Source organism: Odocoileus virginianus, chromosome X, assembly GCF_023699985.2.
Source record: "Odocoileus virginianus isolate 20LAN1187 ecotype Illinois chromosome X, Ovbor_1.2, whole genome shotgun sequence".
Classification (NCBI taxonomy): Eukaryota; Metazoa; Chordata; class Mammalia; order Artiodactyla; family Cervidae; genus Odocoileus; species Odocoileus virginianus.
Window position 1 is genome coordinate 44314801 of NC_069708.1, and position 23719 is coordinate 44338519.

General features: G+C 37.6%; 1 long non-coding RNA gene across 2 annotated transcripts in view; it reads left to right on the forward strand.

The window, feature by feature from the left end:
* Window positions 1-18113, forward strand: part of LOC139033180 (uncharacterized) — an 84546-nt gene extending 66433 nt beyond the window's left edge. Inside the window, exon 2 of one of the 2 annotated variants that reach the window (XR_011485810.1) lies at window positions 12461-18113. This is a non-coding gene — a long non-coding RNA (uncharacterized lncRNA). Of the gene's footprint in view, window positions 1-1342; window positions 6309-12460 lie in introns of those variants that run through there. The other variant, XR_011485809.1, reaches the window with a different exon arrangement.
* The last annotated feature ends 5606 nt before the right edge of the window (window positions 18114-23719 follow it).

Here is a 23719-nt window from a genome sequence, read left to right on the forward strand (position 1 = left end):
GGGAAAAAACAATGGTCAGATCTCAGTAACTATCTTTCTCAATGGATCAGCAGCATTTCACTTTTTTTGTTTGGATGACCATCCTATAAAATAGCCATTCCTTCTTCTAATATCCCATATCCTACTCACTCTGTATTATATATTTCCATAGAAACTGCCATCAAATGACATATTTATTTATTATATGTATCTCCATAAGAATAATGGAGAAGATTTTCTTTTAATTAATGCTGCAACCCTGCAACAGTGCCTGGCATGTAATAAGCACCTGATAAATTGCACTCATCTCACAGGCTAGCAAAGTGATGCTGAAAATTCTCCAAGTTAGGCTTCAACAGTAAGTGAACTGAGAAATTACAGATGTCCAAGCTGGATTTAGAAAAGGCAGAGTCTCTTTTTCTCTTTTGCATATAGGGTTATCGTTACCACCTTTCTAAATTCCATATATATGTGTTAGTATACTGTAATGGTCTTTATCTTTCTGGCTTACTTCGCTCTGTATAATGGGCTCCAGTTTCATCCATCTCATTAGAACTGATTCAAATGAATTCTTTTTAATGGCTGAGTAATATTCCATGGTGAATACGTACCACAGCTTCCATGGAATATTACTCAGCCATTAAAAAGAATTCATTTGAATCAGTTCTAATGAGATGGATGAAACTGGAGCCCATTATACAGAGCAAAGTAAGCCAGAAAGATAAAGACCATTACAGTATACTAACACATATATATGGAATTTAGAAAGGTGGTAACAATAACCCTATATGCAAAACAGAAAAAGAGACTCAGATGCATAGAACAGACTTGTGGACTCTGGGAGAAGGTGAGGGTGGGATGTTTCAAGAGAACAGCATTGAAACATGTATATTATCTAGGGTGAAACAGATCACCAGCCCAGGTTGGAAAAAAAAAAAAAGAAATCAATGTATTCATAAGATTGGCATCCTCACCATGTCATTTTTAAAAATAAATCTATCTTGAACTACAAAAAAAAAAAAAAAAAAAAAAAAAAAAGAAAAGGCAGAGGAACCAGAGATCAAATTGCCAACATCTGTTGGGTCATAGAAAAAAGCCAGAGAATTCCAGAAAAATATCTATCTCTGCTTTCTTGACTATGCCAAAGCCTTTGACTGTGTGGATAACAACAAACTGTGGAAAATTATTAAACAGATGGGACTAACAGACCACCTTACATACCTCCTAAGAAATCTGTATGCAGGTCAAGTTGCAACTGCTAGAACTGGAGGTGAAAAAAAAATTGGGAAAAATTGGTTCCAAATTGGGAAAGGAGTATATCTAGCCTATATATTGTCACCCTGTTTATTTAACTTCTATGCAGAGTACATCATGAAAAATGCCGGGCTGGATGAAGCACAGGCTGGAATCTAGATTGCTGGGAGAAATATCAATAACCTCAGATATGCAGATGACACCACCTTTATGGCAGAAAGCAAAGAGGAAGTAAAGAGCATCTTGATGAAGGTGAAAGTGGAGAGTGAAAAAGCTGGGTTAAAACTCAGTGTTAAAAAATCTAAGATCATAGCATCTGGTCCCATCACTTCGCAGCAAATAGATGGGGAAACAATGGAAAAAGTGAGTGACTTTATTTTCTTGGCTGCAAAATCATCACAGATAGTGGCTGCAGCCATGAAATTAAAAGACATTTCCTCCTTGAAGAAAAATTATGACCAACCTAGAAAGCATATTAAAAAGCTTTACCATTACTTACCAACAAAGTAAACAACATAGCTTTGTCTAGTCAAAGCTATGGTTTTTTCAGTAGTCATGTATGGATGCGAGAGTTGAACCATAAAGAAAGCTGAGGCCAAAGAATTGATGCTTTTCAACTGTGGTGTTGAAGAAGACTCTTGAGAGTCTCTTTGACTGCAATGAGATCCAACCAGTCCATCCTAAAGGAAATCAGTCCTGAATATTCATCGGAAGGACTAATGTTGAAGCTGAAACTCCAGTACTTTGGCCACCTGATGCGAAGAGCTGACTCATTTGAAAAGACCCTCTTGCTGGGAAAGATTAAAGGCAAGAGGAGAAGGGGATGACCGAGGATGAGATGGTTTGATGGCATCACTGACTCAATGGACATGAGTTTGAGCAAGCTTCAGGAGTTGGTGATGAATAGGGAAGCCTGACATGCTGCAGTCCATGGGATCACAGAGTTGGACATGACTGAGGGAGTGAACTGAACTGACTGAGATAATAGGGTGGTGTTCCTGGAATCTCAATCATCAACCTTCTGGTTCTGACTACTGTAGAGTCTTAGCATGTAGTTATCATCCCCCTCTTGGATTGGGGCCTTAGTTCCTGCAGCATAATTCATTTCCTGTACTGAACTGAAATATGTGTTAAATAATCTGTTAAGTAAATATTGTGTGTGCATGCAAGCTCAGTCATGTCCAACTAACTGTTTGTAACACCACGGAGATGTTAGAAGAATGTAGAAAGTAGCATTGTGGAGCATGAAGGAATTAAAAAAAAAACAACAATAGATTTTGTTTCAAAGTAAGCTAAGTTTATAGATAGTAGGTAACACTAGAGGAGGATTTTTAAGGATAGATAAGTATTTTCCAGATGACATTCTAGAAATGTAGAGTTCAGACAATTGTCTGTTTAGTTCAGACAATGTCAAGTGGTTCAGTGTGGCTAGAATATAGACTCTTTGGTAGCTAGCAATAAAGATGGAATCCATCAGCTGGTTTCAGTTTATGAAAAGCCTTATGTACCATGATAAGGAAAGTGGACCTAGGCAATGAAGAAATAGCAAGAATATTTAATCAGGGGCCTAACAGGGCCAGCTAGTTTTCACTACTATTACTACTGTCACTAGCTCATGCATATGCAGTATTTGCTGTGTGCCATGCACAATTCTATGTGCTATATATTTTCGTACTTAGAATAACCCAGTGAAATAGATATTATTGTGATTCCTATCTTTCAGATAAGGATAATGAGGTGCAAAGAGGTTAAATAACTTGTCCAACATTACATATCTACTAAGTGAAAGAACCAGGGTAATAAACTCTGGCACTCTGGCTCCAGAGAACACTCCCTTTACAGTTATGTTATGAAGGATGAGTTCATTTGATGGGGTGAGTCTTCTGGTAGGATAGTAAATTAGAAAATCATTGAAGAGAAGATAAAGGCCTGCAATAGGACAGTAGTTATAGGGACGAAAGAAAATTCGTTGCTTTATAAATGTAATTGACAGGACTTTACAAAGTAACTGAATGTTAGTGATGAGAGAAAAATAAGTCTAATTTGGAGGTTTCTATAGCTTAAATGATGATACTGTTAACTAGAATAAGGAAGAAAGGAAGAAGAACAGGTTTGGATGAAGATGAAAATGATGGGTTTTATTGACAATTGAATACACATATGTTGCTATAGTGAATTACCAGTGTTGAGTTTTTATTCAATCATGTTATGCCCCTGGGACAAAAATATAAAATTTATGAGTAAACATCAAGGTTCTGTATAATCTTATCCTAATTATTTCTCTGCCGGCCTCAAACATGCTAAAATTCTTAGCAATCTGATCAATAGTTCATTCATTGGAGTAGAATAATATGCTATTGGCCAAATCTTCAAAAATTCTACTCTATATTCCTTCCTTGGAGGTTCAGCCTCTTTCCAAAAAGGAAGGAAAATAATCAGTGTATTCTTTCCCCTTAAGAAGTCTATGTATAAACCAGTAATCTGTCTTAATAGTATTGGAAAACATTATCAGGAAGCTAAATTCAATTAAGCAATAATGTGAAATGTAAATAACCACTTAAAACAAGTGCTTTGAGTTTAAGAAATAGAATGTTATCCTTTTTGTCTTATTTAGTTGAAACATACATTGTGGTTCTTATTTTACTCTCTCAAATAATTATTAAGCTTGTGTTAGTTATAGCTATTTCAGTAGGGTGTGATAGCTACAAAATGGGGGGCTGCAAAAAATGTTATGGGAGTACTTTTGAAAAACATTTAGTTTACTTAGTCTTAGAGGTCATAGAAAGATACCCTGAAGAAGTGACATCTTAGAAGAGAACATTGAATATGTGTGGGCTAACCAGATGAAGAGAAGATAGGAATAAAAGTGTACAAAATGTACTTCCCTGGTGGTCCAGTGGTTAAGACTTCACTTTCTGATGCAGGGGGCATAGGTTTGACCCCTGGGTGGGGAGCTAAGATCCCACATTCCTTGGGACAAAAAATCAAAACATAAACAGATGTAATGTAACAAATTCAATAAAGACTTTTAAAAAAAGTATATTAAATAGAAGGAATAACTTAGTCAAAAGTGAGAGCTTGTAAAATATAGAAGGAACTGCGTACACTTCAGGGTGGTCAAAGGAAAGTGAAAAAGTGAGGAGTGATAAGAGATAAAGCTAATGAGGTGATGAGGTGGATAGGTCCCTGCTCTGCAGGATCCTGTAAATTATGTCGGGAGTTTGGATGTCATTCTGTGGATAAAGGGATGGGTATTGAAATGTTTTAGGAAGATGAATTTACCCAGCTAAAATTTTAGAAAGCCCTGGTAAGGTTGAGGGGCAGACAAAGGACTGAAGAGAAGCAAGGATGGAGACAGAGACATGACTTCTAAAAACTGACTTCAAAATAAAGATTTTCTTTTGCTTAAAGAAAGGCTTTTGAATAGTTTAATGATAGTTATGCCAGACAAAAGTCAATATATTGATGTAAAAATTAATCAACTGACAACTAAACTCTTTTTTCAAAGGACAACTTTATTTACTGTCAGGAAAGATAATAGTGATATATTTCCTGAAAGAATGCACCCAAGATACCAACAAAGAATTGAATAAATTTATTTTATAACTCAATATTTTTATTTCCTGTCATAGGCATAGGGCAGTCTGGCTGGTATATTTTAGCCCCTATGGACAGTTGGTTTCAAAAATAACTGATACAGCCGTCTAGGACATAAGGGATTTGTTTTCTGTAAATAAATGATGTGTACATGTGTTCTCGGCTGCTAAGTCGTGTCGGACTCTGTGGCCCACCAGTCTCCTCTGTCCTTGGGATTTTCCAGGCAAGAATACTAGAGTGGGTTGTTATTTCATCCTCCAGGGAATCTTCCCAACACAGGGATCAAATATGCATCTTCTACATTGGCAGGAGGATTCTTTACTGTCACAGTCTTTGTAGTCCGGGACCTGGGAACTGGAGTTGACAAGAAGAGGGATGGAAGGGACCCAAGTCTCGAGTGAAACAAAGGTGCTTTATTTGCAGAAATAAATGCATGTTTATATATCTTCATACAAGGCAGCTTTAGACAGTAAAAAAACAAACAAAAAAAATTGAGCAAAAGCAAAGCCAAGCAAATAACAATCTTCAAAGGGCCAGAAAGCATTCAACATCTTGAGTTATTTGTTGTTTCTCCCTTGCTGCTTTTAATATTTGTTCTTTGTGTTTGATCTTTGTTAATTTGATTAATATGTGTCTTGGGGTGTTTCGCCTTGGGTTTATCCTGTTTGAGACTCTCAGGGTTTCTTGGACTTGGGTGGCTATTTCCTTCCCCATTTTAGGGAAGTTTTCAGCTATTGAGTAAGAGGGGCATAACTGAATATATTACATTTAAGTAAGGTCACTAAAGGGAGTAACTGAAAGGAATCCAAGCAGGTGCCCTTTCTCATAGTCTCAGTCCTGAGAACTCTGTATAGCTCTGCTCACTCCTGTTTTCCATGAACTCATAAGGAGTAGAGAGTCCTCGAGAAACAACACACAAAAGAAGGACATATTGGCTCTCTTAAAGTCGAACGTCCCCCGACAACGCCCCCTGTTTTATTTTTTTCATAATTGGGGGTGACTGTAGATATTTTTGTGAAAAAGGCCCTGACCAATTGAGTTTATTTAGTTTGAACAATTGTAGTTTAAAGACATCAGTATAATACAAATATAATCACCAGGGCAATTATCAGTGTTATAGTTCCAGATCCAATACTATGTGTAATATTTTGAAACCATCTTCGAGGGTCCAGCCAAGATAATTGACAATTGTACATTTAAGGAAGCATATCATGTGTATCTTGTAGATGAAATTTGATTTGTTTCCAATTGTAAGCACTATGGTTGAATGGAACAGGAGTGATGCAAAATTGAGTGGAATTTTAATCACAATGTAATAATAATTGCTTTGTAAATCTATTAATTGATCTCCAACCCATTGGATGACTGCTTCTAATTTCTGTATTTTATCTTGAACTTCATCTATCTGAGCTTGAGCGGCCCACATAGTATGAGTATCTTTAGTCCAACTTTGAATAAAGTTTTGTGTTTGAATTGAAGTTTGTAAAGCAATGCCTGTGACAGCAACAGTGGTGCAATTGGCTATTAATCTCAAAATGCGAAGAATTACTCACCCAATGAATCTCCGAGATCATCAGAATAATTTAGTGAGTAACCGGGAGGCAAGTCCTGTCATGGGACCCTCTTCCCAGGGTCGTTGGAGATCTACTGGCAACCATAGACTATGTCAAGATTGAAGAATCAAAAGGGATTTGTTTTTTAGAGAAATAGAGGAATTAAGACAAGTATACAATTTGTAATCTATACAAGTCACAGGACATAAAGTTTTATTAAATTGTAAGTTTCCTATGGCTATAACAAAAAGAAGGAGAACACAAGCTTGTATAAAACATGAATGATTATAACAGAAGGAATAGTTACTATGATTACAACTGGTCTCTGTGAAATATCTAGTCCAAGTTTCAAGTTTTTCAGTACTCGTAGCAAGTCTCCAGATGTCCCATTGTTTAGGCCCAATCTATTTATTGATGACAATTCGAGGGCGAGGAGGTGCCATTCTGCCATCAAGCCAACCAAGGAGTCCTTTCTCATGGAAGTGTTTCATTGAACTGTTGGTATCCCTGTATATTAGTTGAGTAACATATTCACACATAGTACTGTTAATATCATCTGAGCAGTTAGATAACCACATATCATAGGTTCCCCAGTCAACAATGGTGTAATTGGCCACAAACTTTTTTTTCATTTAGCTTGACATCTATCTCAATAAACAGGAGTATATTTAAAATCCTTATAAGTAAATCTATTCCAACTTTTGTCCTTTTCCTAGAGTTTTGGTAGTATTGACATGGTTCTCATAAAAGGACAGGGCAGTAAACAGTCAAGCAAAGTGTGGAAGTTCTTTTTTGGAGGCAGGATGGAAGTCCACGTTTGTTGACAAACATTAATACATAATTCTGCTGGGCCCATGCATAAAGAAATGATTTAATAGCCTAGACAAATGTTAATTAGTCTTCCTTCTTTCTCAGGATGAGAGGGCCCCTCCAAGTTCTAGGAAGAGACACATGTACTGGGTCATTAGTGGATATGGTCAGTCCCATATCTGTCCATTTTACAACCTGCAATAAAGGGGAGGTAGGTATATAAGCCCAATAAGTGTGATTAATCAAGTCAGCCTGAGCGGGGGAAGCAAAACAAGTAAAGCAAGCATAGTGACAAAAATATTTTCAGGATTCCGAGATATTCCCTTTTGAGAAACCAGATTTTCAGCTTGATTAGTAAGTTTTTTTTTTTTAATGTGAATTACTTATTTTTACTTTTTTAATCTCAGTTTTATTTATTTATTTATTTTACTTTACAATATTGTATTGGTTTTGCCATACACTGACATGAATCTGCCATGGGTGTACATGTGTTCCCCTAAGTAGGGAGATCGTAAGGTCGATGACATCGAGTGCGGCGTCTCTTGGAAATTTTTAAAGCCACCATGGCTTGTACTGGAAACTCTTCCTCCTGGGGATTTTGCCGTTTCTTCTCTATTCTGAATGCTGGTGGCTCTCCTGGGGCAGATCTTCCGAAGAGGGAACCAACTGATTTTGTTGGATCCATCTGGAGAAATATAAGCATATATTCCCTGTAATATTAATTTTCCAGATTTCCATTGTTTAGTCAGCCCATCTTGATACCAAATGGACAGAGGAAGGGAGGTGTCCTTCAATGCCTTGAAATGTTTTTCTGCTTTTGTCATAATATCTCCTTGTGGTAAGTTTAAAAAAAAAAAAACAGTATTAACAATAGTTGTAGGATTAAAGAATATATTGTGTTGGAATCTAGTAAAGTCTGCTCTGGATAAGGAAGATAGAAATATTCCTGTATATTCCCCCTTTTTTTATTGTTTTTTTTTTTTTTTTTTTTTTTTTTTTTTTTTTAGTTTTAGTGTGTGACGTGTTTTTCCAGCTATGTCTTGGGTTATTGGATTAAAAGGAACACTTGTAATGCATTTAATAGAAAATGATTGCAAAAATTGTTTGAATTGTTTAGAAATATAGGCAGGGTCATTGTCTGTTTTTATAAAACTAGGTGTTTTCATTACTGCAAAGCAAGCTAACAGGTGGGTTATAACATGTCGTGCACTTTCACCTTGGAGAGGTGTGGCCCATATAAAAGAATTTGTATTGATTGAGACATATAAGAAAGAAGAGGGAGAAAGTTCAGGACAATGAGTTATATCCATTTGCCATAGTTCCTTGGGTTGTAATCTTCGGCAACTGATACCTGTGTAACGGGTCGAAGATGTAGGGGCCTATAAGTAGAGCAATTATTAATGATTTTTTAGCATGTCTGTATGGAATTTTCGAAATTTGATGTAATGAGCCAATTTTATTGTGTAATAGAGCATGTTGTTCTTCAGGAGTAGCAAAAGAAACAAGTTTATCAGATTGTTCATTGCCATGAGCCATAGGGCCAGGAAGACAGGAATGTGTTCGAATATGGGTAATATAAATGGGGGAAAGTGTGGTTCCTAATAATAGATTGTAGTTCAAGAAAAAAATTGTTGGATAATAGATTGATTAGAATTCATGGTAGAAGTTTCTATATTTTTAAATACAAAAACTGAATATAAGGAGTCAGAAACTATATTAATAGGGTAAGGATGTAGGTGAATAACCTGAATGAGAGCATATAATTTGTTTTGTTGAGCAGAGTGGAATTTAGTATAAAAGATTTTATATTTTTTGAGAGACCAGAATGAGGCTTTGGCATTTTTAGTCTCATCTATATAGAAAACATCAGCTTGAGGTATAGGTTGTGATGTGACGTGAGAGATAATAAATTTACTATTTTTGAAGAAATTTCAGAGTTTGTTAGGATAATGAAATGAAATTTCTCTAAAATATTCTAGAAAGGCTATTTGGAAATTGGTAGAAGTTTGTAATGCGTTCTTGAATTGAGATTTATTAATAGTTATTACAATTTTATGAGGATCGGAGCCAATTAGAGTCTTAGCTCTATTTCTTTCATTGATTATGATTAGAGCAATCAAATCAAGATAGGGTGTAAGCAACCTTGCCCCTCTAAAATGGATATAGATCTATTTTATTGGGTGTTCTTTTTGGGCAAGAAGTCCTGTGGGAGAATGGAGAGAGGGGAGTATAAATAACTTTAGAGGTAAATCAAGTCTAATATGACTAACAAAGTGTTTTTGCAATTTATATTTTACTAAATAAAGTTTTTCTTGTGTCTTTTGTGAAAGTGAACAAGGGCTATTTAAATTGGGATTTCTTTTTAAAGTGTTAAGTAAATTAGTCAGTTGATAATTTGTAATGTATAAAGAGGGTCTAATCCAATTTATATCACCTAAAAGTTTTTGAAAATCATTTAAGTTTGATAATTCATTAACATGAATATGTGTTAGTTGGGGAGTAACATGTTGTCTATTAACAATAAATTTTAAGTAATGGTAAGGTGTAAAGGTTTGAATCTTTTTAAGGGCAATGATTAATCTAGAATCTTTTAATATTGTTGAACTATGTTAAACATCTGTTCAGTTTTTAAAATAAAAGGAGTTGAAAACAATATATCATCTATATAGTGAATGACAAGAAAGTTAGGAAATTATTTTTCCACAGGTTTAAGAGTTTTGACTACATAATATTGACATATGGTGGGAGAATTCATCAGTTTTTGAGGCAATACAGTCCATTGATATCGTTTGTGAGGCCCAATATGATTAGGATAAGGGAAAGAGAAAGCAAACATCTCTCAGTCTAGAGGGTGTAAAGGTATAGTATTCTAGAAGGGACAGCTTAAGGAAAAAGAAGGAAATCATTTAGGGCTGGTATATTGGCCGCAGCATTGACAGATGTTGAGAGTTTGAGGGAAAAGATGGAGTTTGCCCCTGGTTTTTGTTGATGGGGATCCAGGGAGTCCCTATCTTTGAGTTTTGTGAAATACGATTTTTCTCAACATCATATTTAGATTGACATTTTTTTAGCCCAATGTATCCCCTTATGACAGTGAGGGTAGATTTTTGAAGGCTTTTTAATAATTTTAATGTGTGTGTGTGTGTGTGTGTGTGTGTGTGTGTGTCTTAGGGCAATCTTTTTTTAATTGCCCTTATCTCCATAAACAAAACATCCTTCATTTCCCTTTTTAAAGGCAACAGCCATTGTTTCAGCTAATATTTACATTTTTTTAAATCTTAAGTTGGGACAAGCCTTCAAATAATCAATAACATCCCTGGTCTCAGGGAGCAATTGGAGCAATTGGAGCAATGGCTCTTTGATATTTCTGATTTGCATTCTCATATATAAGCAGTTTTTCTCACTGTATTTTGACTTCTTCTGTGAGAACATTATGGGAGATAGCAACTCCCAGTCTAGCTAAAAAATCAGCATAGGCTTCATTAGGTCCTTGTAATATCTTTGTGTAGCTACCTTTAGGTTCCCCTTGAGGAGTAACTTGATCCCAGTGTCAAGGGCAAGTTCTTTCAATTGCTCATGCAACAAAGGAGGGCACTGTATCTGAACTTCCAATTGCCCTGAACCGGTTAACATTTCAAAAGTAATTTGGTTTGGGGGAGTGCCAGTTTGAGCATTAGAGTTGGCATGATCTTGGGCCACATTGTGAAACTGTATTCCTACTGAAGATATTTTCTTGGTTTAAGAAGAACTTTTATCAAAATTTGCCAACCATAAGGAATAAACTTTCCAATAGAAGATGCCATAGCGTTTAGAAGTTTTTTAGTAAAAGGTGAATGAGGGCCATATATAGCTATAGCCTTTTTCATTTGTTGCATGTGAGAAGAATCAATGTCTTTGTATTGAGGTATTAGTTGTTCTTGAGCACTAACATTTTTTAACACAGGAAAGGCAGAAAGATCATCGGCCTCAGAGACTCGAGATTGAAAAAGCCAGTAAATCATAAAGCCTTTGTCGTGAATGAGAATGAGTGGATGTCCATTTTCATAAATATGAGTGTGTTAGGGGTTTATCATTGTCATCAAAAAAAAAGTATTGTTGGCTTTAGTGTCAAAAAGAGAATCAGGAGAATCATCATCAGATTTATTTTGTCCTCTAATTGAGGGGACTTTTGGTTTCGTGCCTGTTACTAGAGGAGGAGGAGCACTTAGGACAGCCGGAGCAGTGATGGTGGGAAAGCTTTGAAACATTTTATGTTGCCCTAATTAGGCCTTTCAGGATTTGAAATACCTCAAATGGAATTTCATCACATTCACTAGCTTTGTTTGTAGTGATGCTTTTTAAGGCCCACTTGGCTTCACATTACAGGATGTCTGGCTCTAGGTGAGTGATCACACCATTGTGATTATCTGGGTCATGAAGATCTTTTTGTACAGTTCTTCTGTGTATTCTTGCCACCTCTTCTTAATATCTTCTGCTTCTGTTAGGTTCATACCATTTCGGTCCTTTATCGAACCCATCTTTGCATGAAATGTTCCCTTGGTATCTCATTTTCTTGAAGAGATCTCTAGTCTTTCCCATTCTGTTGTTTTCCTCTATTTCTTTGCATTGATCACCGAGGAAGGCTTTCTTATCTCTCCTTGCTATTCTTTGGAACTCTGCATACAAATGGATATATCTTTCCTTTTCTCCTTTGCTTTTCACTTCTCTTCTTTTCACAGCTATTTGTAAGGCCATCTCAGACAACCATTTTGCTTTTTTGCATTTCTTTTCCATGGGTATGGTCTTGATTCCTGTCTCCTGTATAATGTCACAAACCTCTGTCCACAGTTCATCAGGCATTCTGTCTATCAGATCTAGTCCCTTAAATCTATTTCTCACTTCCACTGTATAGTCAGAAGGAATTTGATTTAGGTCATACCTGAATGGGCTAGTGGTTTTCCCTACTTTCTTCAATTTAAGTCTGAATTTGGCAATAAGGAGTTCATGATCTGAGCCACAGTCAGCTCCCGGTCTTGTTTCTGCTGACTGTATAGAGCTTCTCCATCGTTGGCTGCAAAGAATATAATCAATCTGATTTCAGTGTTGACCATCTGGTGATGTCCATGTGTAGAGTCTTCTCTTGTGTTATTGGAAGTGGATGTTTGTTATGACCAGTGCATTCTCTTGGCAAAAACTCTATTAGCCTTTGCCCTGCTTCATTCTGTACTCCAAGGCCAAATTTGCCTGTTACTCACAGTGTTTCTTAACTTCCTACTTTTACATTCCAGCTGGATCATCAAAAAGCAAGAGCGTTCCAGAAAAACATCTATTTCTGCTTTATTGACTACATCGAAGCCTTCGACTGTGTGGATCACAATAAACTGTGGAAAATTCTGAAAGAGATTGGAATACCAGACCACCTGACCTGCCTCTTGAGAAACCTATATGCAGGTCAGGAAGCAACAGTTAGAACTGGACATGGAACAACAGACTGGTTCCAAATAGGAAAAGGAGTGGATCAAGGCTGAATATTGTCACCCTGCTTATTTAACTTATATGCAGAGTACATCATGAGAAACGCTGGGCTGGAAGAAACACAGGCTGGAATCAAGATTGCCAGGAGAAATATCAATAACCTCAGATACGCAGATGACACCACCCTTATGGCAGAGAATGAAGAGGAACTAAAAATGCTCTTGATGCAAGTGAAAGAGGAGAGTGAAAAATTTGGCTTAAAGCTTAACATTCAGAAAAATAAGATCATTGCATTTGGTCCCATCACCTCATGGGAAATAGATGGGGAGACAGTGGAAACAATGTCAGACTATTTTTTTGGGCTCCAAAATCACTGCAGATGGTGACTGCAGCCAAGAAATTAAAAGATGCTTACTCCTTGGAAAGAAAGCTATGACCAACCTAGATAGCATATTAGAAAGCAGAGACATTACTTTGCCAACAAAGCTCCATCTGGTCAAGGCTATGGTTTCTCCAGTGGTCATGTATGGATTTGAGAGTTGGACTGTTAAAAAAGCTGAGCACCGAAAAATTGATGCTTTTGAACTGTGGTGTTGGAGAAGACTCTTTTTTTTTTTTTTCCCATTTATTTTTATTATTTGGAAGCTAATTACTTTACATCATTACAGTAGTTTTTGTCATATATTGAAATGGATTAGCCATGGATTTACATGTATTCCCCATCCCAGTCCCCCCTCCCACCTCCCTCTCTACCCGATCCCTCTGGGTCTTCCCAGTGCACCAGGCCCGAGCACTTGTCTCATGTATCCAACCTGGGCTGCTGATCTGTTTCACCCTAGATAATATACATGTTTCAATGCTGTTCTCTTGAAACATCCCACCCTCGCCTTCTCCCAGAGAAGACTCTTGAGAGTCCCTTGGACTGCAAGGAGATCCAACCAGTCCATCCTAAAAGGGATCAGTCCTGGGTGTTCATTGGAAGGACTGTTGCTGAAGCTTAAATTCCAGTACTTTGGTCAGCTCGTGGGAAGTGTTCACTCATTGGAAAAGACCCTGATGCTCGGAGGGACTGGGGGCAAGAGGAGAAGGGGATGACATAAAATGAGATGGCTAGATGGCATCACCGACTCGAGGGCATGAGTCTGAGTAAGCTCCAGGAGATGGTGATGGACAGGTAGGCCGGGCATGCTGCGATTCATGGTGTCACAAAGAGTCGGACATGACTGAGCGACTGAACTGAACTGAACTGAATTGGGCCTTTTGTAAAGTCTTATCATCTAATTTGTATTCATATAATGAGAGTTAGGCTTGTTGATGATATTCGGGGGGCTAGAATTGCCTTGAAATGGCAAGATTATGGCTTTGATGAGGGCCCACAAGGGCCAGAAATCTATTGGAATATTTTCTCCCCACAAGGGTCAGAAATCTATTGGAATATTTTCTCCCCATCTTGTGGTTCATTTAATAGTTCCTTTTTTTTTTTAACCCAGTTCCAAATTTTTAAATTGGAACTGCCTTCATCAGGGAACCAGGGATTATATTCAACCACTGTTTGTAGACAAGCCTCTATCTGCTGATGTGAAACTGAAAGTCCTGAACCTTAAATAAATGATGAAGTAAAGTAGAAAAGTGGTGGGGGCATTCCAGCCGTTTGTCCCGTAACCCCACTCTTACTGACCTCCGTAGGTCCTAACAGTCACTCCGTCTGCTTGCCAAAGGCTTCACCAGATCCCTGTTTCTGGCTCCATTTGTCATGGTCTTTGTAGACCGGGACCTGGGAACTGGAGTCGATGAGAAGAGAGACACAGGGGACCCAAGTCTCGAGTGAAACAAGGGTGCTTTATTTGTAGAAATGCATGTTTATATATCTTCATACAAGGCAGCTATAGGCAGTAAAAAAAATTGAGCAAAAACAAAGCCAAGTAAATAACAATCTTCAAAGTGCCAGAAAGCTTTCAATATCTTGAATAAGAGGGGCATGACTGAATAGATTACATTTAAGTAAGGTCACTGAAGGGAGTCACTGAAAGGAATCCAAGCAGGTGCCCTTTCTCGTTATCTCAGTCCTGAGAACTGTGTGCAGCTCTGCTCACTCCTGTTTTCCAGGAACTGATAAGGAATAGAGAATCCTTGAGAAACAGCACACAAAAGAAGGATATATTGGATCCTGTAAAGTTGAGCGTCTGCTGACACTTTACCACTGAGCCATCTGGGAAGCCAGTAAAGAAATCATGATCTTTAAAAAATATATTATTTTAAGATTTTTCATGTCAATGTATGGCAAAAACCACTACAATATTGTAAAGTAATTAGCCTCCAACTAATAAAAATAAATGAAAAAATAAATAAATAAAATAAAATAAGGCAAAAAAAATTTTCTAAAACAGTATAACAGCACCCTAGGATGTCCTAAAATTGGGGTCAAGCTATTTTTGTAATTAGTAGTCCCTGACCTTGAATGTGACTTATCTAATGGATTTTAGATTATACCTACCACCTCTATCTCTCTCATCTTTCATTCAGACACACACACACACACACACACACACACACACACAATTTCACAGTGAGCCTAGGATAGGTAGTCAGGACAGAAAATATTTTATCAACATCAAAAATTTCCAGACTTGTGTACTGCCAAATACTGTTCTGTAGAAAGAGTTGTGTCAAGTTTCCATAAGTTTAGGAAGCACTCACTTAAACAGTTTTACACAAATTTCCTTATTGTCAGATATCTGAAAGACCTTAATGTAGTAGTGAACACGGTGCCTTTCTAAGAGAAAGAGATATAGAAAATAGCATATCCCATGCTTTATGATCACAGCACAATCAATACCTTCTAGAAAAGTGTTCTATGTGACTCCGATTTTGGGGGAAATGACTATACTTTAAATACCTGCAATGTTATAGATATTTTAACAAGTATTGATAGAATGAATAAATCATTACAGTAAAGTCCAAATCAAGAAAATGTTAGTATATTTGCTCCTATACTTTTCTATGTCACAGTAAAGACTACGTATCACACAAACCTAAGTATCTCTTCGTTGACAAAAGAAATAAAATATTTTCCTCAAATACATACTTTGTGGGCCTATTTTCAAGGCATCACTCAAATTTGGAGAATCCTTGAATTCCTTCTGCATGAAAGCTCCTCTAAGTAGTTTGATTCGTGTGTGTTACACCTGTTAACCCCACTAGACTATACATTCCTTCAGGGAAATAATCCCATGTCTTGTATTTTTTGGGACCAAAAAAAAAAAAAAAATGTTTCCTGTCACTACAGTAAACAAAAAATGTTATTGGCTATCAAGCCATCAGCCACTGCAGATGCCCTGATGGTACTAACTTGAGATGTTTGGCTTTTGTCTTTAGCAGTATTCTTTTGATATTTGACTACTTTTTTTTTTTTTTTTGGCCAGTGAAACCACTATATATCGTGGCTCTTCCGTCAACTCTTTTGAACAGTCTCTGAGCCCTATCTGAGAAGCTATCTCCCAGGCTATAGTCCTCCATATATTCCCCAAATAAAACATGAATAGAGACTTTAGAGGGCTTCTCTGGTGTCTCAGACAGCAAAGAATCAGCCCACAATGTGAGAGACCTGGGTTTGATTCCTGGGTTGGGAAGATCCCCTGGAGGAGAACATGGCAACCCACTCCAGTATTCTTGCTGGAAAATCCCCACAGACAGAGGAAGGAGTCTGGTGGGCTACAATCCATGAGGTCACAAAGAATTGGACGCAACTGAGTGACTAAGCACAGAGACGTTTGTGCGTTTTTTGTTGACATTGCTCACTGGCATTTGCTACAGTGTCTGACATATAGTGGTTTTCAATCTACACTTCTTAATGAATGCTCTTTGAATGGTTAGAGGATGGTGCTGGGAATAACTCATTCTCAGTATTCCTTTATTTGCATAAATATTATTGATTCGGATTTTTCAATTTCTTAAAAAGGAAACAAATTAGGAATGCCAGAATGACCATTTTAGGTCATGTCATGTCATGATCTAAACATGCCACTTCAGTGCTAAGAACAAAATATTAAAGTGTAAGTCGCTCAGTCATGTCTGATTCTCTGTGAACCCATGGACTATACAGTCCATGGAATTCTCCAGGCCAGAATATTGGAGTGGATAGCTGTTCCCTTCTCCAGGGGATCTTCCCAACCCAGGGATCAAACCCAGGTCTCCTGCATTGCAGGTGGATTCTTTACCAGCTGAGCCACAAGGGAAGCCCAGGAGTACTGGAGTGGGTAGCTTATCACTTCTCCAGTGGATCTTCCTGACCCAGGAATCGAACTGGGGTCTCCCGAATTGCAAATGGATTCTTTACTAGCTGAGCTACCAGGGAACCCCAAGGATAAAATATAAAACAAATGAAAATGTGTAATGTCTCCCCATTTAGCCCAAATAAAGTTAGGAGTCCCTCATAGTGTCTTACAAAGCCCTTCACTGTCTGCTTTTTCCACATTCACCCACGACTCCCTTACTCCCCAGTTGCAATCCCCTTAAAGCCATTACATTTTTAGCTGTAACACAATTATTCTCTTCTAGCTCATTATAAAATAGACTTTTATTATGCTTAATGATTATTGTCTGTCTCTCCTTACTGGAACATAATATGCGCAAAAGGAGAGATCTCTGACCTTTTGTACACTGCAGTGTTCCAAGTTCTTAAAAAGGTACATTGTGTATAGAAGATGCTCAATAAATATTTGCTGAATGAGTGAACAAATGAATGAATGTTAAAAAAGTATAGTAACTATCCCATGCACCTTCTTTTCTCTCTCTTTTTCTCAATAATTTTATTCTGAACTTTCAATAATTTCCCTTGTCTGTCTTGCATGTTATCATTTAAAGCTGCTTTAGAATGCATGTGGCATATTGTAAGAAATGAAAGACACCATTTGAAGAGAAAAAAAATAACATTTCCTTTTCTATTCTTGACTTTACAAACCATCAAAACAAAACAATTCACAGGGGGAGTAGATTTACCTTGTTTCAAATTTCACATGTGAACAAATGGAAATTGGGTTCTTTTGAAGTCACAAGCTTATCTACATATATTCACAATACTAAGGGACTCTATCAAAAGCTTTAGAATTTAGCATTCCACACATCAGTGGTCTTCAAACTGTGGTACATGTGCCCTTGGAGTTATATGAAGACTCTCCAATAGTTTCAAAAGTATCAAATTCTGGATTTCAAGTAATAAATATTCTTTGTTAAAATTGTTGTATTCAAAAGGAAGATGTCACAGAGGCTTTACTCTCTCACTGTCATTATTGTATCTCCCCTTCTACTTATAGAAGAAAGACATAGTCCTCATTTACCAGGGATCTTGCTGTGGGACAGTGCCTCAGAGTATAAAGCATTTGGGGCACCCAATAACCATTTTCAATATGTCTACTGGGAAATTAAATGGCACTAAAAACTATGAAGTAAATTGTTTTGCAAATCAAATGGATTTTAATTTTCTGCTTTTAATGAAATTAAGGTTGGATATAATCAAGTTATCAGCTGATAGATCATTAAATTTTTTTTGGTGGTACATCATTATGAAACAGCTTCTCAGGTGTCACAGTGGTAAAGAATCCTCCTGCCAATGCAGGAGACATGGGTTCAACCTCTGGGTCAGAAAGATACCCTGGAGCAGGAACTGACACCCTACTCTAGCATTCTTGAAAATTCCTTGGACAGAGGAGCCTGAGGGGTTATAGTCCATGTGATCACCAAGAGTCAGATACAGTTGAGCAACTGAGCCCTCATCTTGCACTATGAAACAGGAGGGAAGGGGACAGGACACAAACTTCAAAGGAATGGCATAACCATGTTGCTGTTGTTGTTTAGTGGCTAAGTCATGTCCAACTCTTTGCCACCCTATGGACTGTAGCCCACTGAGCTCCTCTGTCCGTAGAATTCTCCAGGAAAGAATACTCTGTTGGGTTGCCATTTCCAGATATCGAACTTGATATCTCCTGTTTTGGTAGCAGATTCTTAACCACTGAGCCACCAGAGAAACTCTGACATAAACATGAAATTGAAAGTGAAAGTCGCTCAGTCATATCCGACTCTTTGCGACCCCATAGACTATACAGTCCATGGAATTCTCCAGGCCAGAATACTGGACTTGCTAGCCTTTCCCTCCTCCAGGGGATCTTCCCAACCCAGGGATTGAACCCAGGTCTCCTGTATTTCAGGCTGATTCTTTACCAGCTGAGTCAACAAAATCTGGTTAGAACCAAGTAGGTCCAGGATGGCAGAAGACTTGATTTCCAGCAGACCCAGAGCCTCATTATAAGCTCATTGTAGTACATTACCTGAATGACACACCCACCAGTGCTATGACAGTTCTGAGGCAAACCACAAAAGGTGAAAAAGTACATAGTGGCCCAGTTCCAGGAAATCCTTGCTCCTTCCCTGAAATAGTTGGAATAATTCCTCCACTCATTAGCCTGTGAAATTACCTAGCCCATAAAAATTAACCACCCCTTATTTTGGAGCCTTTTGCCTTCTGAGATGGCCCACACTCTGTCTGTGGAGTGTTTCTCTTTAAATAAATCCAATTCTTACCTATAAGTTTCTCTCTCACTAAATGAAATATTTTTACTGAAAGGTTGGCCTCTCTGTACACTGGTGCTGAATCAAATACTAGAGACAAAATTTTGGGTGAAGTAGAAAAGGATAGCTTTATTGCTTTGTCAAGCAAAGGTAGACACAATGCATTTTGCCCCCCAAAATTTTGCATCTCTGCTCCAGTGAACTAAAATGGACTGGGATGTGCAAACTTAATTCAGATAACCATTATATCTACTACTGTGGGCAAGAATTCATTAGAAGAAGTGAGTACCCCTCATAGTCAACAAGAGTCCGAATTGCAGTACTTAGGTTCAGTCTCAAAATAGACAGAATGATCTCTGTTCATTTCCAAGGCAAACCATTCAATACCACAATAATCCAAGTCTATGTCCTAATCACTAATGCCAAATAAACTGAAGTAAATGGTTTTATGAAAATCTACAAGACCTTCTAGGGCTAACACCAAAATAAGATAACCTTTCCCATCATAGGGGACTAGAATGCAAAAGTAGGAAGTCAAGAGATGCCTGGAGAAACAGGCAAATTTGGTCTTGGAGTACAAAATGAAGCAGGACAAAGGCTAACAGAGTCTTGCCAACAAAACACACTGGTCATAGCAAACACCCTCTTCCAACAACACAAGAGAAAACTTTACACATGGGCATCACCAGATGGTCAATACCGAAATCAGATTCATTATATTCTTTGCAGCCAAATATGGAGAAGCTCTATACAGACAGGAAAACAAGATCAGGAGCTGACTATGGCTCGGATCATAAACTCCTTATTGCAAAATTCAGAGTTAAATTGAAGAGAGGAGGGAAAGCCGCTATGCCTTTCAAGTATGACCTAAATCAAATCCCTTACAATTATACAGTGGAAATGACAAATAGATTAAAGAAATTAGGTCTGATAGAGTGCCAGAAGACCTATGGACAGAGGTTCATAGCACTGTACATGAGACAGTGATCATAACCACCCCCACGATAAAGAAATGCGAAAAAGCAAAATGGTCGCCTGATGAAGTCTTGCAAATAGCTGAGAAAAGAAGACAAGTGAAAGGCAAAAGAGAAAAGGAAAGATACGCCCATCTGAATGCAGAGTTCCAAAGAATAGCACGAAAAGATAAGAAAGCCTTCCTAAATGAACAAGGCAAAGAAATAGAGGAAAACAATAGAATGGGAAAGACTAGAGATCTCTTCAAGAAGATTAGAGATACCGAGGGAACATTTCATGCAAAGATAGGCACGACAAAGGACAGAAAATATATGAACTTAACAGAAGCAGGAGATATTAAGAAAAGGTGGTGAGAATATGCAGAACTATACAGAAAAGACCTTAATGACCCAGATAACCATGATAGTTTGATCACTCACCTAGAGCCATACATCATGGTTACCCGGGTCATTAAGACCAATTTTGTATAGTTATTCAGTGTATTGTTACCACTTCTTAATCTCTTTCTTCTTCTGTTAGGTCCTTGATGTTTCTGCCCTTTATTCTGGCCATCTTTGCATGAAATGTTCCCTTAGGATCTCTAATTTTCTTAAAGAGATCTCTAGTCTTTCTCATTATTTTGTTTTCTTCTATTTCTTTGCATTGTTTACTTAGGAAGGCTTTCTTATCTCATTGCTATTCTCTGGTACTCTGTATTCAATTTGGTACATCTTTCCCTTTCTTCTTTGTCTTTTGCTTCTCTTCTTTTTTCAGGTATATGCAAGGTCTCTTCAGGCAACCACTTTGCCATCTTACATTTGTGTCTCTTGGGGATGATTTTGGTCACTGCCTCATATATAATATTACGAACCTCTGTCTATAGTTCTTCAGGCACTCTGTCTACCAGATCTCATCCATTTAAACTTTTATTCATCTCCACTGAAAAACGATAAATGTCATGATTTAGGTCATGCTTAAATGGTCTAGTTGTCTTCCCTACTTTCTTCAATTTAAGTCTGAAATTTACAATATGGAGCTGATGACTAGGGCCACAGTCAGCTCCAGGTCTTGTTTTTCTGACTATATAGAACTTCACCTTTGTCTGCAAAGATTAATCTGATTTGGGTATCAACCATCTGATAATGTCCATGTGTATAGTTGTCTCCTGTGTTGTTTGAAGAGGGCATTTGCTATGATCAGTGCATTCTCTGGACTAAACTCTGTTAGCCTTTGCCCTGCTTCATTTTGTACTCAAAGGCCAAACTTGTCTGTTACTCTGGGAATCTCTTGACTTCTTACTTTGCAGTCCAGCCACCTATGATGACAAGGATATCTTTTTTGGTGTTAGTTCTAGAAGGTCTTGTAGGTCTTCACAGAGTCATTCAGCTTCAGTTTCTTTGGTATTAGTGGTTGTGGCATAGACTTTGTTTACTATAATTTTGAATTGTTTTTCTTGAAAACGAACTGAGATCATTCTGTTGTTTTACAGATTGCACTCAAGTACTGCATTTCAGACTATTCTGTTGGCTGTGAGGGCTACTCCATTTCTTCTAAGGGGTTTTTGCACGCAGTAGTAGAGATAATGGTCATCTGAATTAAATTTGACCATTTCTGTTCATTTTAGTTCATTGATTCCTAAGAGGTTGATGTTCACTCTTGCCATCTCCTGCATGACTACATCCAATTTACCTTAATTCATGGACCTAGCATTCCAGGTTCCTCTCCAATATCGTTCTTCACAGGTGGCAACTAATAATATCAGGATATATATTACTGCCCCAGACACCATATCAATGGTAACACACTTAATGGAGTGCTCTGTTTACAGTAAATCTGCATGAACATTGCATCCAAATTCATTTAACCAAATTTCATGAAGCTTGAATGTTGACTAATAAATTGTTGAGTATCTGATTCAATTGGATTATAAAGATAATAGAAATGGTAAAGTCAACTTGTGTGCTTTGATTGATTTTTCAGCCTTTTAAAGAGAATATGAATTGAATTGACAGAGACATCAAATCCTTTTTGTAATCAGGCAGGACATTAATTGATTAATATAGTTTTGTCATCCAGATGTACTACTTCCTTTTTTAAAATTGAATCTGATCATAAGTACTAATGACTTTTTTCACTGCTTATTCAGAAAACTAAGATCTTGGCATCTGGTCCCATCACTTCATGGGAAATAGATGGGGAAACTGTGGAATCACAGATTGACTATATTTTTCTGGGCTCCAAAATCACTGCAGTTGGTAATTGCAGCCATGAAATTAAAAGACACTTAGCCCTTGGAAGGAAAGTTATGACCAACCTAGACAGCATATTAAAAAAATGAGACATTACTTTGTCAACAAAGGTCCATCTAGTCAAGGCTATGGTTTTTCCAGTGATCATGTATGGATGTGAGAGTTGGACTATAAAGAAGTTTGAGCACTAAAGAACTGATGCTTTTGAACTGTGGTGTTGGAGAAAACTCTTGAGAGTCCCTTGGACTGCAAGGAGATCCAACCAGCCCATCCTAAAGGAGATCAGTCCTGGGTGTTCATTGTAAGGACTGATGCTGAAGCTGAAACTCCAATACTTTGGCCACCTTATGCAAAGAGTTGAGTCATTGGAAAAGACCCTGATGCTGGGAAAGATTGAGGGCAGGAGGAGAAGGGGACGACAGAGGATGAGATGGTTGGATGGCATCACGGACTCAATGGACATGGGTTTGGGTGGACTCCGGGAGCTGGTGATGGACAGGGAGGCCTGGCGTGCTGCAGTTCATTGGGTAGCAAAGAGTCGGACATGACTGAGCGACTGAACTGAACTGAACTGAAACTTTTCTTCCTCTGCTGTCCTGTGTAATTCAGAATTCAACAAGGAAGTTTTCTTTGAGCACATTTTTTAGTATCTACAGGATATAAGAAAGATTGATAGAAAGAAATGAAAAATAGCAAACTCCAACTTTCTGCAAGTTTACTGAGCAAACGGACCTTGTTGAATTTGTCTGCTATTCCTTGTGCTCTGTAGGTTCTTAATAAGCATATGCTTAGTAATCAAAGAACCTTCACAACAAAAAAGTAAGCAGGATTTGCTGGGACAGTAGATAGTGTATATATAATAATCAATATATCTTAATATACTATTAATATATTTACAGACAAATAAGTGATCTTAAAAATGGCAATTTTACACCATTAGCAATAACTAACTGATAGCTTACTGTGAACGATATCAGATTTGTTTTTTCGAAAGAAGATTTAACTTTTGGACCTGGGACAAGGTTTGATAGCTCAAGAACTTTTATGTGGCAGAAGTTTTATTACAGTGAAAAAGAACTGAGAAAGCTTCTGACAGACATCAGAAGGGGGCCAGAGAGTACCCCCTCACTAGTCTTAGCAAAGGATCTATATACTTTTCAACTGGTCATTACAGTAAATCAAAAGAATGTCTCCAGGTTATAAAGGTCTTACCAGACCCATTCCCACAATTTACATTTTAAGATAACGGGATTAGAACTAACAATAGAAAGATCTTACTAGATCCACTCCCACAACATACACTGT